Source organism: Hemicordylus capensis, chromosome 3 (genome assembly GCF_027244095.1).
Source record: "Hemicordylus capensis ecotype Gifberg chromosome 3, rHemCap1.1.pri, whole genome shotgun sequence".
NCBI lineage: Eukaryota > Metazoa > Chordata > Lepidosauria > Squamata > Cordylidae > Hemicordylus > Hemicordylus capensis.
In genome coordinates this window covers 146,482,709-146,495,696 of record NC_069659.1, presented here as the reverse complement: position 1 = coordinate 146,495,696, position 12,988 = coordinate 146,482,709, and the positions used below count along the sequence as shown (strand labels likewise).

The following is a 12,988-nucleotide window of genomic DNA, read 5'->3' as shown; positions in this document are numbered from 1 at the left end:
CTATATCGCTGCTGCCCGATATAGGTGTTGTAGGATCCCCCCATTTTCTTAATTCTCCTTTGCTTTAAAGACAGAATAGGGGTTTCTTCTGGGCATTCAAGGGTTCAATGCACTGCATATATTTTCTATCAAGTTCTGCTGAAGCTGATTATTTTTGGTGGATTAATTGGGATGGAGCACAGAGTCCATATAGTTAGGGCAAATCACACTGGAAGAACAAAGGGCCTGAACATCTGGCCAGATCTGGCATGGCTCTACCCACAACACTAAAGCAAAATTTGTGTGCCAAAAGCCTAGGTGGGTATTCGGGGCTTGCTAACAAAATTCAGAAGGACTACAAAAACATAACATGCAAATTAATTTATGTTGTAGGTGGGATTAGGAGTTAGAAATGGTACCACCATTATACTGGTACTTCCACCATTATACTGGTACCACCATTATACTTCCACCATTATACTGGTACTTCCACCATTATACTGGTACTTCCACTGGTACTTCCACAATTATACTGGTACCACGATTATACTTCCACCATAATACTGACTTATAATGTTTCCATCATTATACTGACATGGTAGTACCAGTATAGTTAAAATGAGGAGTTTTTCCACCTTCTACCATTATCAGTTTTGAACTTGTGCTCTAAAAGCATGGAGACTGCAAGTTAAGTCTGAACTTCCATGCCGTACCTTCCAACTTAACTTCCATGCTTGTGCCATATAAACTGCACAGAGCTTGTACAGTAGCTTACACAGTACTAGGAATTTCACTATATTAAATATTAGCCTTGGCTGACAAGATTCCTCTTTCAGAGACCAGAGTCCTTGATACACATCTTCTCTCAAGGTTGAACTTCTGTTTATAGGGGATATCAAGGCATCTTAAATTTTGCATCTTGAAAAATGCATTATCTCTGCCATGTAGTGTATTCATCACTAATGCTGTGCAAGTAGTACACACTACTCCTTTGATATTGCCTGTGATATTATTAATGCTGAGTTACACAGCCTCCCAGCACTACTTTTTGTTTTATTTTTCGCTTATTGTTTCAGTTATTTATGGAGTATGCATGCCTCCCTCTGTCATATGACTCCAAGTCCAGATGAGCTACAGTGGTCATCTATTTTGTTTTAAGTGGCCAACACCAGCAAGGCCATATTGTTCCCTTCCTACATTCTTGCCACATTGGTCATTTGGAAACCTTTATTTATTTTTGAAGACTTCTTTGTAGAATATTCTTTTCTGAGCAAGTTTCTATGAAGCTGGAAGAGCAACATAAGAACAGCCCTGCTGGATCAGGCCCAATGCCCATCTAGTCCAGCATTCTGTTTCACACAGTAGCCCACCAGATGCCACTGGAAGCCTACAGGCAGGAGCTGAGGGCATGCCCCCCTCCTGCTGATACTCCCCTGCAAGTGGTACTCAGAGACATCCTGCCTTTGAGGCTGGAGGTGGCCTATAGCCCCCAGACTAGTAGCCATTAATAGACCCCTCCTCCATGAAGTTATCCTAACGCCTCCTAAAGCCATCCAAACTAGTAGCCAACATCACATCTCGTGGCAGAGAATTCCACAAGGTGATTATGCATTGGGTGAAAAAGTACTTCTGTTTGTTGAACCTAAATTTCTTGTCAATTTCATGGGATGACCCCTGGTTCTAGTGTTACGTGTGTGAGAGAGAAAATTCTCTTTCTCCACTTTCTCTACACTATGCATGATTTTATATACCTCTATCATGTCTCCGCACAGTCATCTTTTTTCTAAACTAAATAGCACCAGGTGTTGTAGCCTTGCCTCATAAGAAAGGTGCTCTAGGCCCTTGATCATCTTGCTTGCCATCTTCTGAACCTTTTCCAGTTCTACAATGTCCTTTTTTAGATGTGGTGACCAGAATTGTACGCAGTACTCCAGGTGTGGCCGCACCATAGTTTTGTATAAGGGTATTATAATACAGTGGTCCCTCTACTTACGAAATTAATCCATTCCGCATGCACATTTGTAAGTCGAAAAGTTCGTAAGTCGAAAAGCGGTTTCCCATAGGAATGCATTGGGAACAGATTAATGCGTTCCGGAGCCTAGAAAAAAGACCCAGACCCCCAGTAAGGCTTGCAAACTGCACAGGAACATTTCTTTTCAAGAATAAACAGGCAGTAAACAGGCAGGCAAGTCAAGGAAACCGCATGTAAAATTCGTAAGTCGAGGAAACCCCATCTAAAAATTTGTAAGTCGAAAAAACCGCATCTAAAACCGGATCTAAAACTGCCGTTTGTAACTCGAAAAATACTTATGTCGAGTAGTTCGTAAGTAGAGGGACCACTGTATTAACAGTTTTATTTTCAATCCCCTTCCTAATGATCCCTAGCATGCAATTGGCCTTTTCCACAGCTTCCGCACATTGAATTGACACTTTCAACGAGCTGTCCACTATGACCCCAAGATCCCTCTCCTGGTCAGTCACCAACAGCTCAGATCCCATCAGATCCCAACAGCAAGGCTACGCCCTTTGCTACTGTAAATGGTACTTTCCAGGTCTGTCGTTCCATTCACATGGTCTAGTTATGTAGGATAAATGATCAAATTATATTTGCTTGAGATGCAGGTTACAATTTCTCAGGTACTGGGTTTGTGTCACTAATGAAGCAATTTGTTCTCTGTCCAGCTCCATTTCATTCCCTGCCATCAACAATTAAGCAATGTGGTAGTTGAGGGAATTCTAGATGGAACCAAGATTTTCTTCAAAGAGATCCCTGCTGAAATTGAAAGGTATTTGTATTTCCAGCCTTTGTGATGGTAACTGAATAGGAAAGCTATCTGGTAAATATGAACATAGGGGTTTATGCAACTGCAATAAATATAAACATATAGTGGTTGGAAGAATGATGATTTAATATTGGCCAATGAAAAAAGTCTATTTTCCCTATACAGTATTTAATATTGTCGAATTAAAAAAGAAGGCTGACTAGTATTTTTTTGTTTGTTTGCTGGAAAACATACTTGGGATCAATAATGGACTGGGGAGACTAGAGGCATGGGTGATGTTGCCAAAACCTTTAAAACAGGCCTGCACAATTTTGGTCTACTAGCTGTTGTTGGACTGCAACTCCCATCATTCCCAGTCACAGTGGCCAATAGTCAGGGATGATGGGAGTTGTAGTCCAACAACAGCTGGAGGCTGTAGAAGCTGAGAATTTATTGAAACCATTGACTTGAAGAAAAAGGTCATGGCAGAGACTTAAGTCTTAGATGTTGCATATAAAATTATATAGCTTTTATTTAAAGCCATATCTGTACTATGTGATTTCTTTGATCCTAGCAGTTGCTTGTGCAATCCACCCACAATATGATTTCTTATCCTAGTTTGTTCTGTATTTCTAAGCATTACACACAAAATATCTATCTATCTATCTATCTATCTATCTATCTAATTTATATATTGCCTCATATCTCTCTCTCTAGGCGGTGTACAAAACCCAAGTTACAATTAAAATATTTCACAGAATAAAAACCATTTAAAACAATACACAGAATAAAACAAATAAAATAATTTCAGAGATTAAAACAATTAAACCATTAAAATTAGTTTTAATTAAAGACCTGAGAAAATAGGTGTGTCTTAAGGGTCTTTTCAGAAGGGATGTAGAAGCTCTTATTTTGACAGGGAGTGCATTCCAAAGCCTTGGGGCAGCCACAGAGAAGGCTTAGCCCTGAATTGTCACCAGACAAGCCAGTGGAAACCGTGACCGGACCTCCTCAGATGATCTTAATAGGCAGCAGGGTTCATGATAAAGGAAGCATTATCTTAAATATTCCTAAAGCCATTTATACCTCATCCAACCCAATTCCACTCCCAGGCAGGCATTTAGGGAAGTTATGCCATTTCCTGGTGAAGTTGATAGGGAGAAATAGATTTGGATGTCATCAGCATATTGACAGCACCCTCCTGTACCAAATCTCCTGATGATCTCTCCCAGTGGCTACATATAGAAATGAAAGAGCATGAGAGACAATATGGAGCCTTGTGGAACTCCACACCGTAACTCTCATTTTGCAGATCAGCAGACTCCAAGTGACATCATCTGGAATTTACCAGATAAGTAGGAATGGAACCACTGTAGAACAGTGCCACTTAATCTCACCTCCCTCAGGCAACCTAGAAAGTTACCATGGTTGGTGGTATCGAAAGCCACTGAGAGATCCAAAAGGATCAGCAGAGTCACACTGTGTCTGTCTTTACCTAATTGGAAATCATCCATCAGCTGACCAAGGCAGTCTCTACCCCATAGCCCGCTCAAAAGCCAGTTTGAAATTACTCTAAATGATCAGTTTCCTCCAAGACGGTCTTCCTTGGATGGACAATATTAAAGTGAAAATTTATGTTAGCCCTTAAGTGCACATGCTGGCTCCAATTAAAGAATCTCAGGCAAATTTAGGTAGGAACTTGGCAAAAATGTGTTGTGCATTGCCTCTTTAAGAGGCATGCCCAGAAGGCCTCAAGGTGAGACAAGACATGTTTAGAATGGAAGAAAATGGTGTTATTTTTGCAACAGAGGTGGTTTGAGTGTATTACAGAGGTTTGTATGAGTGGTTGAGCTGCATAATGTCCTCAGAGACCTGAGCAGTTCCTAGGCCAGATGAGCAAGTAACCAGGGCAGGATATTTTTAGTCTGTTATTTCACTGATTTAAGTTTTTCTGCTATGGGCCAGTTAGTTTTTATCAATAAATAATTGAGTTTTTAGAAGCAGTTTAGTATGCGCTGCTGTTCTCACATATTTAACAGGGCTTGGAGTGCTGCTGCCACTCAGATTAGACAATACTGGGCTAGATGGATCAGTGGTCTGATTCAGTATAAAGTAACTTCATGTGACAAAGTTCCCGCCTGTCTGGGCTATGTGCCACCAATGTGGCAGGACTCACCTGCGGCAGGGGAAGAGGAGTATGATCCAACTGCTACTGTCCATGGCTGCAAAACTGATGAACAAGGTAAGCAGAGTTTATGGTTGCCAGCAGTAGAGTAAGAGTGTGCATATGAGTTGGGAGGAGAGGGAAAGATGGAATATGTAGACGCTACTGCAAGGGCAAATGGAAGCCTCCCAGGAAACCAGAAGCAGATTTAGGATGTGCGTGGAATAATGTCCCGAGTTATTTAATGGAGACAGCATGGAGGATTGAGAGGTGCTTGACCAGATGAGACTGAGAGCCTGGGCTCCTGGGGCCAGGTTAAAGCGACGACCAGGTTTTGGAGGAGGACAAGAGTGCTAGAAAAACTCCTCCTGAGCTCTGAAGCACAAGGGCCATCTAGGCAGAGAGATGCCTTTGGACTGCTCCTTCCTCTTTAAGTTTAACACACTCTGTTAAAGTTAATAGTGTCAAAAAGGAATGCATATCTTCTACAAATCTGTTCAGAAAATACAAAGAACTCCATTCTTTTTGCAGGGGGTGGAATTCAGACTGAAACTAAGGTGAACATTCTCTCACATTTCCACCCACCCACCAGCCCCAAAGAAAGGGCACTCCTTAAATTATAGGCTTGGGTTAGCTAGAGGCATGATATGCAACCCAAGAACAGATAAATGGAACAGAAAATAGCCCTTTTCACTTGCTCCTTGCCAGGATTTCAGCTAGTCGGCAAATAAAGTCATTTCTTCTGCCATCATACTTTTAGTTTCCAGTCATTCTCAGAATTTATTCTTCAACAAGTAATGAGTTATTATAAATGACATTCCTTTCTAGAATATTGCTTGATTTGCCTGCATCTGGATTGGCTGGCAAAGTTAATGGAAATATACTATCTTATTACACATGTGATATTTTAATATTATGTCTGAACTATAGTATGTGTAGTCCAGTTCTATCACACCGGGTACCAAACAGACCATAAGAAAACTGATATTTGTAACCCTTTAAAAACTCATATGCTGTTAGACCCATATTAATTTCAAGTCAACAAATAATTAAATCTGTGTTATGTATTTTTAGGTGAGGTGAGAAAAACTATATACAAAAGCAGTTAGTTATGTACATGGCAGGACAAGATTTGTTTGTTTGGAAGTTTTCAAACAACAACAACAACAACAACTGGGAATAATTTATACACCTGATTTTTTCCCCACCAGATCCAAAACAAAATGTTATGCATAAAGGCATTATTAATGTCTTTACAAGATGTGTACCCCTACTCAACAGTACTAAAGCACGTATCTGCACTACTTTGATTTTTTTTTAGAGGGGACAACAATCTTCTCCCACTGCACCCCATGTCAAATTTTATTGTTTTTGTTCAAAACATGAATTTATCTCTTTTCAACAAAATGTTCAAAGCCTTGGGATTGTTTAACCACCTCGGGACTGTTTTAATGAGAGGTGGTATACAAATGTAACAAAACAAAAAAACCAGTTTACACAACAAAAAGATGGCTTGCTGTCCCAAAGGGAATCACAATCTGAAAAGAAACACCAGGGAGACAACAGCAAGAGCGACTAGGATTGATGCTGGACTGAACAGGGCAGTTGAAGTATATAATATACTGAATAGAAGAGAGCCACCAAATTGTAAGCTTCTTCGGGCAAAGAACTGTAATCTTGGTTTTACTGTGTAAAACACTATGTTCATTTGTGGTACTATATAAAAGATGGCGATCACTATAAAAGTAATCCTCTTGCATCAAGGCTATCAGCATTTTGTATGCAGGGATGAGATACCACACCACTGCCACTTGATTGGGGTTAGTGAGAGCATGATAGGGCTCAGAATATAATGTTTTTCTTTCCCTCTTATGCATTTAATTTAGTGGATTTCATATTGTGCCATGTAATAGATGTTCATTATGTCTGTCAGCAAAAACAGTTGCTTTGGGGAAAAAGTGGTAGGAATCAGATTAATAGGAGACGACAAGCTGACCAAACAGGAAGTGGCAGTGTGGCTGGCATGAAGGCTCAGTGGCTGTGACAGACAATTAGTGAATAGAGCACAACAGATGTAACAGGAGGCAGCAACAATTTACTGAAGTATTAGTTTGCTCAGTTTGTGGTTTAGATCCTGGGGAATGTTTGTGGATAGAAATAAGTACTAATGTAAATTTGGCAGGGAAGACAAAAGAAATCGTGCACGGTAACACTGGATAGATAGAGAGAGGGAGGGAGGGAAGGAAGGAAGGAAGAAAGTCCAACCAGTTCCTTTTCTCCAAAAAGTGATAGCGGATTCCAAGAATCACTTTAATGAAACCAGTCTGATACCTCATATAGATAGTTGGAAGAAGGTGGCTAAACTGTATTCAGATTCCTTCTTCGCCAAGGAACTAGGGCAGCTCACACGATCATAGTTAGGGCAGGAGAAGCCTCCTACCCTAATTCGGGAGCTTTGTGTGCTTCTGTTTGCCCATCATCTGTCCGTTAAAACAAAGGTTAGAGTGTCTGTTCCTACACATGGAACTGCTCATGTGCTAAGCAGCAGCTGGGCTGGAGGGCTTTCCCTTCTACTTCATTCAGGAGGGAGTCATCTGACCCAGTAGCTGCTTAGGATCATGTGAACAGTCCTACCATCTCCCATCTTAATCTCTCTCAAAGAATTGATGTCAGGATAAAAACACAGTCAGTCACCCCATGCAGGTTGCTATAAGCTATTTGGAGGAAAGCTGGGCTTTTGTTGGACTTGTGCTTAGCTTGACTGCTGCCATTTTAAGAAATAAGGGAATCATTTTGGAGCCTCAGCCGATAAATTTTTTTCTGGCCACATCATACTCCTGAGAACCTCATCAGGAGCATGATGGGAATCAAGATTCGTCCCCAATCTACTATGCGGTGAATCCACAACCCCCCTTGCTTGGCTGCTGGGATGGTGGCAAGAGTTGCCTGTGTGGGGATGTAAGAGACAGAGGTTTCTCCTTCCCTGGCACCTGAAAGTGCCAAAGTCCCTGGGTAAAGTTATTTTGTTAGGGTACCTGATGCCGATGGTATGTTCCCCAGACTATGGGAAACACCTATATCGGGCAGCAGCAATATAGGAAGATGCTGAAAGGCATCATCTCATACGGCGTGGGAGATGGCAGTGGTAAACCCCTCCCTGTATTCTACCAAAGACCACGGGGATCTGTGGTCGCCAGGAGTCGACACCGACTCGACAGCACAACTTTACCTTTACCTTTATCTGATGTCAGTACTTAAGGCTATAGCTACAAGAGCAGCCAGGTCAGGTTGAATAAGTATATGGGAGCAGGAGAGAAGAATTCTTTGAATTATTATCTGAGCTACAAAAGGCATATGGGAGAGTGGTGTCTGTACAGTCACACTACTGTACAGTCGTATGTTATGAGAATGCGAAATCTGTATTCTGGACTGACTGATTACCCAGTTGGTGACATCACGATCTATTTGGATTTGATATGTATAATAGCACCTCATTGTTTTTCTTCTCTGTTTTTCCAGTTGCTTGACATTCCAGAATTCCACTTTGGGGACACTGAATCCAGGAGACAGAGGAGAGTGTAATACAACCAGGCAGCTCACTGCAACACCTTCTAGATATTTAAGGTAATCTTGAAAATGAATTTTTTTAAAGTTTGTCCTTATTAAAGCGAGATGCACTTGAGACAGGCTGAGTTACCAGCTTTAGTTGTTCACTTTGCTACATGTAGTAGTTGCTATTGAATGTAATTTTCTGCAACTGTCTTTGGGGCTTTGGCTTTCTTGAATAATTTTTTCCACATGCAGAAGTTTTCTATTTTAGCACAACTGAATAACCAAAAGTATAGATTTGAATGTCCAAGAATCATTTAAAGTATATTCCCATGTTTTGAAAGCCAGAGAGAATGTTATGGCATAGATATGAAGGTGGGTTAAACCAGGACATTTAGATGTGCTGATTATGGATGGCAAGGGAGCACACAGCACTTGTTTGTGAACGTGGATCCCAGTCAAGAAGAGAACTAGTTCCATATTGTGCATTACCCTGACAGGTCAGTTATTTTGTTAAAAGAACCTGTTGGAACTGCAAAATATACATTTTCCCCCTTTTCACTTTCACATTTGCATTCTATCCTTCCTCAAAGGAGTTCTTCCATGGGGTTATCCCATATTACCCATCCTGTGAGGTAAACTAGGCTGAAAGATAGTGCCTGATCTGAGGTCACATCATAGTGGAACAGGAATTTGAATCTAGGCCTTCCCAGTCCAGGTCCATCCATGGCACCACTTTGGTTCTCAAATTATTCTTAGTGACTGATCACACTCTGTATCATCATTTCCTACTAGAGATGATAGCTTTTATCTTCCTGTGTTAGAAATCTGCTCCAGGAGCAGTAAGGGCAAAGATGTAAATGTAGACGAGGCTACATGAAATGGATATTATGGTCAATATTTAACCTGACATAACTGACAAAGAAATAAATGAATGCCTGTCAGCCTCTTCATTTCTGCCTTTTAAAGTTTTAAAAATTGTGGAGTTTTCAAAACTGAAAGATTATTGTTACACTTATACATTTTATATTTGCAACTTTGCATTTTGACCCCACGTTTTAGGAACTGTCCTTCATTTGGTCCTCTGCATGATATTGATAATGAAATCCTCCACAGGACATTTAAAGCTCCCCATTTTTGAATTTTTGAATCCTGAAATATTAGAAACTCAGCATATGGCACTGGTGAGAAGATAATTATTGCTCCAGTATTTTACCTGGGGCCATTTGTCTAAAGTGAAGCAAATGAAAGATTGTTAAGCAATTATATCTTGTGTTTTGGCTGGTAATGCAACAAAGAAAAACAAGTGTGGGCAATATATCAGAATTATATATTAGAAGTTATATATTATAACTTGTAACAGAGTTACATTTGTAAGAATCCTAAAATTCATACTTCCAGTGCCGATAAATCAATTATTTCCAAGGTTGAGATTTGAATACCCTTCCCACGGTGTCTATTTGAAGGATTTTTTTATTTTTTTTTTTGGAATATTAACTTTTATCTCCATTGGCACTCTAGGCTGAGAGACCCTGTAAAAGAAATACTTTTGGCCAACATTACCTCTATAAGATCTCTGTCTCTTCTTTTGGTGCAAATATAGCCCTGTTCAGTTGTGAGGAACAAAGGAAGCTACCTTATACCAAGTCAGGCCATTGGTCTATCTAGCCCAATATTGTCTATAACAGGGATTCTCAACGTTGGGTCCCCAGATGTTATTGGACTTTAGCTCCCATAATCCCCAGCCCCAGTGGCCTTTGGGTGGGAATTATGGGAGCTGAAGTCCAGGAACATCTGGGGACCCAACATTGAGAATCCATGGTCTATACTGACAGGCAGTGGCTCTCCAAGATTCCAGGCAATAGTCTCTCCCAGCTCTGCCTGGAGATGCCAGAAAGTGAACCTTGGACCATCTGCATTCAAACATGCATAAGCTCTTCTACAGAGCTCTGGCTCCATCCTCTAAGGGAAATATCTTACAGTGCTCATATGCAGTTAAGAATAGAAGAACAGCCCTGCTGGATCAGGCCCAAGGCCTACCCAGTCCTGTTTCACACAGTGGCCCACCAATTTCCCATCCAAATGCAAACCAAGGTGAACCCTGCTTATCAAAGGGGACAATTCATGTCCACTTCCACAAGACCAGCAATGCTCCCCTGTTAAAACAGGGTACAATGTACCCAAGTAGGGGTGAATAGGGAAAACGCATGGAAGGAATACCCCTACCACACACCCTGCTGATCATCCCAACTATCACCAGGGCAGTGTGGGGCTCAGTTTCCCATAAAGGAGTTGCTCACTGCAGTGGAAGCGTGCAGTACTGCATGGAGATGGCCGCACTGCAAGTTGTTGCCTCCATACAGGTGGCCAGTGCATGGAAACACAGGCCTGTAGGATTGCCTTGGAATAAGACTTAATTTCATTACCCCACCAACACCAAGCATTTATACTATCTCTCTTACTCTTTCCCATTCCTTAACTTAGCCTGGGGAAATTCATATGATCCACTTGTGATTCAAATTACAATATGCAAGGGAAACTGCATTTCCTTTTGCATTCCTCAGACCTGGCTTCTCCAGCTTTTTATTATAATCTGGCACAGTTCAATTACCCTCATTTTAAAGCAATTTGCTTTATAATGTTTTAAAAGTTTGTTTGATCAGGCATGGAGTGCCTGAACCTAATGGATACTGCACTGCTCTTTTTTGTGAAGTAGGAGATGCATAATGAAAAGGAATTGAGGTAAATTTTAACATTAATACACGCCCAAATATTCCACCACATGAGATGGCAATTGAACACCCATTATTTATTATTGGCATTTATATACTGCCCTTTGTGTTGGGACCCCAGGGCAATAAAATTAGATTAAATTAGATGAGAAATATGGAAAAAAAATTAGGCGCAAAAGCAATGCACCGTTTCCTTTTAGATAGTAGTGAATAATAATCTTATCCCATGAATTTTGGCATGGAGTAAAATCTTTCCATTGTCTTAGACTCCTGTGAGCCCCTTTTGCAGAACAAAAGGCAGGAAGTCAAATCTCGCATGTTTCCTAAGAGGTGCAGTGTTTCATGTTAGTCCTTTTTGGAACTATTAGGCTTCTGTAGTTGTCTTTTGGTCCAGTGGCGGATGAGTGCCATTTTGTTCCAGTCACAGTATGCAACAATAAAGTACCGTTGAATAATAAATAGCAATAAAGTACAAGTGATATGCATGACAATTGCCTATTCTATGACTGCCCAGCACAACAGAAACCTTTTGCTCTGAATTAAGAAGTATCTGCATACCGGTTTTGGTCCAACACCAAGACCCAGGGCAAAAACTGAAGCATTTCAGCACAAAGACCAAAACGGACCAAACGGACGCATTTTTAAGAGCCCACATTCATTTTAATGAGAACATGAGCACTTGCTTAACGCTTCACTCTTGAAATAAATGAGACCTAAAATTGCTTCAGGTTGCTGGAATCACACCTCTAATTTTAAACAATTCATATTTGAGCCAATGGATCTCCTAGTTCTAAGGAAGACCCCTCCTGCTGTCAAAGTATCAGCACCTGTTAAACTGAAATTGGTTCAATTATGTATTACAAAACAGGGCACTTTGGTGTGCTTAAGCATAGGCAATGCTTTCCTCCATTATGTGAATATTCTTAATTAGGCTTGTTTGGGAGTGCAGGGGCAAATATCTTAAGAACTCGTGCAGAAATCTTAAGGACTGGGGGGAAAGAAAGAAAATAGCCTCACTACTTTCTGTGCCATTAATGAAGCTGACCACTACTGTGCTCTCAAGTTTACAATATTTCAGTCTCTTTAATTTCCTGTCCCTGCTCATTGCCAAAGCAAGTTAACATGCCCTTTCTTATATTACTGTTAAACCCTTCTACTCCAGTTTCCCCAACTGTTTAGTTGCAGTGTTTCTTATCCTCTATCTAGTTCCAGCCATACTTAAAGCAGCACAAAACGGTTGTTTCAGGCAGCAGATTTCAGGGAGTATTTTTCAGGGGGTATTTTCCTACCTCCAGTCTCTGTGTGTCATTTTCCAAAATGAGCTCCAGTTCAGATTGTGGAATCAGTCTGAGTTCTTAATTTAGGTATAAAAAGCTACAGTCAGAAGTGCCTCCACCAGTGTTTCAAGGCCCAAAGAGGAAGTGTTTGAGCAAGTTTTCTTGGAAGTAAGGTGCCAGGGCTGTAAAACAGAGGATTCTGGCAAAAGGGCTTAGGTTCCTTACTCTCTGCGTCACTACAGCAGCTCCCAAGCAGAGGCCATTTTCAGCCTGATCTCGGCTGCAGTGCAACCCCATCCACATAACGACTGGAACTAGCACAGCAGCTCTTTGGCTCAGGTGACCTGAAGAACCAATCAGGATCAAGTTGCTGGCCCTGTATAACAATTGCTCCAGGCTTGGTTCTTCATTTTTCTGAGCAATGTCACTTATCTGAGCAAGAGCATAGTCTTGCTTGCTGCGTGTCCATGACCGTGACTTTGCCTCTGGCGTTTCTTCTTTGCTCTTTGTCTATCTGATCTGGCT

The 12,988-nt window shown here is 41.0% G+C and overlaps 1 long non-coding RNA gene across 4 annotated transcripts in view; it reads right to left on the bottom strand.

The window, feature by feature from the left end:
* Positions 1-12,759, bottom strand: part of LOC128352398 (uncharacterized) — a 48,851-nt gene extending 36,092 nt beyond the window's left edge. For all 4 annotated transcript variants that reach the window (XR_008320376.1, XR_008320375.1, XR_008320378.1 and 1 more), the window contains exon 1: positions 12,476-12,759. This is a non-coding gene — a long non-coding RNA (uncharacterized LOC128352398). The remainder of the gene's footprint in view (positions 1-12,475) is intronic.
* Between the last annotated feature and the right edge of the window lie 229 nt (positions 12,760-12,988).